The sequence below is a fragment of the Vollenhovia emeryi genome, unplaced genomic scaffold, assembly GCF_000949405.1.
Source record: "Vollenhovia emeryi isolate VEMERY1.0 unplaced genomic scaffold, V.emery_V1.0 DF939123.1, whole genome shotgun sequence".
Lineage (NCBI taxonomy): Eukaryota > Metazoa > Arthropoda > Insecta > Hymenoptera > Formicidae > Vollenhovia > Vollenhovia emeryi.
The window spans coordinates 3,579,119-3,584,347 of record NW_011967243.1 but is presented as its reverse complement, the minus strand read 5'-3'; the positions used below and the strand labels follow the sequence as shown (position 1 = coordinate 3,584,347).

The window sequence follows — 5,229 nt, the reverse complement described above, 5'->3', positions numbered from 1 at the left end:
CCCCCCTCTCTCTCTCTTTTGCCCGATTTCTTTATCCTCTGTTCCACACAGACAAGTCCGCTCCCCCCTCTCTCTCTCTCTCTCTCTCTCTCTCTCTCTCTCTCTCTCTCTCTTTTTCTCTCCCTTTCTCCTCCCCCCCTCCCTCCCTTCCCTCCCCGCCAAACCACTCTCTCCCCCCCACCGAGGCCCGAGGGGGGGCGCGAGACAGAGCCAGCAAGAGCGGGAAAGTGAGGGAGAGAGAGAGAGAGAGGGGGAGAGAGCGAGAGAGAGAGGGAGCGCGAGAGAGAGAGAGAGAGAGAGAGAGAGAGAGAGAGAGAGAGAGAGAGAGAGAGAGGGGGGAGCGGACTTGTCTGTGTGGGACGCAGATGTGTCCAGGGTCAAAGTTCGGGATGTTATCGATTAGACTGGACCGTTTACGTTAGGTCCAGGTAGCGCGAGGGCGGCCGAACTGGCGTAGCTATCGATCGCGTTTGATTACGTTCTATTTGGAGCAGAAGCCGCGGGTCCTCTTTAAGCTTTCTCGGGGAAATTCGCGGCGCGCGGCCGCTCAAGTTGCGATTAGAGTTGCGAGCGGACTCTCCACTTCTCTCCTAAGAGACAAACGAGTCGGATACGCGAGGGGCACGGTTTTCAAGATCGCCTCCCAACTTTGCCGAACGCGATCTTTACCTCTGCCCCGCGGCGGATATTAAAAGTAAACCGCGCGAGACGCGCACTCGAGTAACGCGCGGGGCCTGTCGTTGCCCAGGAAAGAATAAAAATAAAGTGCTATAACGAACTGAAATATCCTTCCCGGAATTTTGTCGCTTTGCTCCGCAGTTACACTCCAAGGGCAAATTATAGAAAGAGTAAATCTTATCGATCACCATATAGTATATTGATCGTTACAGCACAATATGATCTAAGGCAATCGGTTAGCTCACGGTTTTAAGAAAGAAACACGACGCATGAATACCCACTTTTAGCTTCAGTATTTTATATTTTTTCTATATTTATAGAGAAAAATCCCCTATTATGCGATAGGCATTTAATATGAGACAACGGGATTTCTACTAAGTTAATAGGCATCGTCTGTTAGTTCCACCATGAATTTATTGCCCTCGGAGTAAGATTTGTTTAGTGGAAAATTAATCGTTAGATTGTTTAATCGCCACGGAAAGATTGCGATTGAATTTGGTTGCTGAAAACCTGCTATCTGATATCAGAAGCATCCTATCTCGTAATAGGGGGCTTTTTAGTCTCTTTTTTTCATAGACTCTTTAGTCTCGAGTCGTCGAGACTCCGCTCTCGTGCGACCCTCTTTAAAATCGAGTATCTTCGGGGAGTTTTCAGCTTAGAACATGTATACATGGAAAGGAAATTGCGTATATTTTCACATCTGACGAGCCTGCGTCCAACATCTGTGCGAGAGAGCAAGGTAGAGAGTCTCGTTCGTCTGCAGTACGCATGTACTGATATCATCGTTGTGCGGTTACTTAAAATAAATTTGTAAAGAACTTCCCTAGTAGCACAGTACATTGGCTAAATATTGGTCCAACGTTGGTTATATTAGAAATGCATTGGTCGATACTTACTGTCCAACGTAAAGCCAATATTGCCCATGAAATAAACGTAAATATTGCACGATAATAATTTTATAATATTAGACTTATATTGAAAGTCCATTGGCCAATATTTAACAATGTATTGTATCAATATTAGACGCTAAATAAGAAAACTAAATAAGAAATCTTACAATATTGGACCAATATTGAGAATACTAGATTTACATTATTTCCCAATATTGCGCCAATATATTGTGCCACTAGGGTAACTATTGCACAACAATAATTATATAATATTAGATTTATATTGGAAGTGCATCGGCCAATATTTAACAATGTAATAAAAATATCGGCCTAATATTGTATCGATATTATAAATATAACGCGTCCACCTTACAATATCGGACCAATATTGGGAATACTTACATGATTTCCCAATATTGCGCCGATATATTGTGCCACTAGGGTCATTTTCGATGACACAACGACGGCAATGATGGCACCAGTGCACGCGCATTGCAGACGAATGCGATTTTCCCCCTTTCTCTCTCGCACAGATGTTGGACACGATCGGTACTCAATTCCCCTTCCATGTGTGTACACGTTCTGAGGTTTTCAGGGGGATATCCCGCGGAGAAATTTCACCCGAGCCCGAGCTAGTCGAGCGCGCCGTTTGCCGAGAAGCTACGAATCAGCCCCGGGTCCATGCCACGCGACAATACGCCGACAATTTATGCATATATCCGATCTCTCATTCATCCTAATGGACCAGAAGCACACTGTTTCCACGCCGCGTTACGCCGGTCGATGCGACGCTCCAGCGCGACGGATGTCGCCGGAGGATTTGCATGTGTATGCCCGGTGGACGTGTGTCGTCGCGTGGCATATACAGTATAATTGGCTACTTACCGCGGTGCCGATAGCGCGCAGACACACACGCGCGCACACACGTGCACACGTGAAATACCGATTTCGCGAAACATCTCGCAACACAATTTGCATCTCCGCGGCACGCCAACCTATCGGCGCGCGTAGTTTCGACATCGAATTCTTAGTCTTCGCGCGAAAGTAAATTCCTCTCTGTCCCTCGTCTTCCTCCTTTTATCGCGCGACGCACCCCACACTCGACTCTAATTCCTTTATCGTTAATTATGAAGAGTTAATAGAGAGTTCGACGACTGGCTCGTCGATGAGCGATAACGAAAGTAAAGGCCTGCTTCCAAGTTGCTGGAACTTGGTCCAAGTTTTAGTGTCGAGAACTGTGCAGCCAATCAACTCGCAGCTATTCTATAAAAGCTGCAAGTTGATCGGCTACGCGTTTCTCGGAACTAGGGGATGTGTTCCCGGTTCCTCTCAGTACTACTGGCCAGTACTGGATGCTATTACTGAATTCAGCTTTTGAGAAAATCATTCCCAAACGAAACCTCAGTATCCTTCGTAATAACAAAGCAGTTATTCTTTTCTAAATGCAACCACCCGCACCTTTTCTTCGAGACCGAATGCTCGAAATTATTGCGAGTACTGTCAGTAGTACCGAGAGAAAATGGGAACCCCAGAGCTTGGACACAGACCTTCAGGCACGAAGAAAGTCGCGATACCCGTTCGAACTTAACAACCGAGGAGAAATTGATCGGCAATTTATTTAAAGCACGAGTCCACTTTAGAAACACGCTCCGTCTCGATATGTGGCGACTGCGACGAGAGGGTCTCGTCCAGTTTCGCGAAAAATTATTCCTACTCCAAAGTTTGACGTTTCCAAAACGTCCAGCGATAAAGGGACTCTACGTGCTCGTGCATCGCGAGCGACATACGCGGCGTATGTCGCGTGTGACGCACGAACGTCGAATGTGCCGAGACACTTTCAACCGACGGCGCGGAGATAAAAAAAAACAGACGATAGACGAATTAGACGCGCATAGCATCGCTTGGCGTAGCGTCGTGTCGTAGTATCACGTCGCTTGGATCAAGTAGATTGCTAGCTCAGCCAACTTAGCAGATAATCCTTGGGCTTCATCTCGCCCACCGTGCTCGGAGTGTCGGGACAGCGAGCGTAAGTTCGCGCGAGAGCGTTCTATTAAAAATTCCCTCCCTTCTTACGACGAATTGTCGCTCTTAGCCTGACATTACATTTGTCGTGCGACAAATTTTTCCTGCCTGTCGATTCGCTGCGGAATAGAACATTTCTAGGCACTCGACAACTTGTCTATTCTGCAACCAATCAACGCGCTTGAAAAATTTGTCGTACGACAAACGTAATGTTCGGCTAAGAGCGACACTTAAAATAATATATTCTTATCGAGTGAATATTGGGGACTTTATAAAGCAGCTACCGCAGGCACTTTTCTCCCACTTTCAGTAGTCGCAGAAATGAGCGAATTGATTCTCCGATAGCACGACACGTAGCTAGCTTGGATATTGGCAATTAAATCGCGGATCGAAACAGGGAAGATCGAATCTCGCAATTGGACGCGGAATGCGCGCGCACGCGCGATCAATAGGCGCCGACGAGCGCGAAGTTGCACTCTTGTTTCAGCAATCAGTCAAATTGGGAGAAACACCACGCCTCGCATTCACGGACGGTGAATTATCTCGACATTTAACCCGTTGTTTCCTCGAGCGTGACACCGTAAAGTCGCACAATGGGGCCCGTTCACGTCGCGTAAACTATCTTACGAAACGCGATAACCGCGTCGATATCTTCCGTGCAATAAATAGCTTCGGGTAACTCGTCCGAGGCCAGGGGAGCCTTTTAACTGCCTGCCCGGCTTCGAATTATGTTAAAATAAAAATGAACTCGCGCGCGTGTATCTTCCCAGTTCTTTTCTTTTTTTTTCGCAAAGCGGACTTCATAGCTGTGCGATCGAACTGTAGATCAGCGACGGGAGAGCAATTACAAAACGATCAAGTCTTAAAAAATATTAACGTTTCAAACAATGTACCTTTCTCTAAATAATTCCAAATGTGCATTGGGGATTTTCTCTTTGGAATTTGTCAACTGTTTCGAAAGAGAATTTAATTCGCTGCTATTTAAAGGGCACAATCTTCAGTAAATCGTAATACAATTGTACTCGTGTGTCGCAGATGGACCTATCGCGCATATATGATCGGAAAGATTCTTTCACGTTCCACGTGAATCTTGCAGACACTTGTACTCCGTACAATAATCGCGTCGCGCCTCTCGCGACGTCGTTCTTTTTCGCATTTAATCGAATCGTGGGCAGATAAGAATTCCAGGAGTTGGAGCGCTCCGTACAACGAAGTATCTGCAAAGCGATATGCAAATCGATTTATTGCACCAGCTTCTTTATTATGGCACTGTCGCCGGCGTCGTTACTCGAGTAATTACGATTGCGGCATCGCGGTATATCGTCAATAAAACCAGCTGACAATGCACAGAGAAGGTAGAGATAAAGGGACGGGGGAAAAATGGGTGGCGGGAGCGGGAGCGAGAGCGAGAGGGAAACGCAAGACGGACACATTCGGGGACGCGCGCAGATTGGCGAGCATCGTCTATTTTTCTATGGAGTGCAATGAACCCCCGCGCGTCCGCCTCTCGCCATTCCGCCGGGGGCCCGGCGTGACGGAATGAATTTCTCGCGGTCGAGGAATGTCAAGCAGAGGCCCGCGGCAGAGGCAGAGAGAGAGAGAGAGGCAGAGAGAGAGAGAGAGGCAGAGAGAGAGAGAG

General features: G+C 47.2%; 1 protein-coding gene across 2 annotated transcripts in view; it reads right to left on the bottom strand.

The window, feature by feature from the left end:
• The window catches only part of LOC105569742 (failed axon connections), a 41,601-nt gene that overhangs the window by 8,998 nt on the left and 27,374 nt on the right, over nt 1–5,229 (bottom strand). The window lies entirely within an intron of this gene.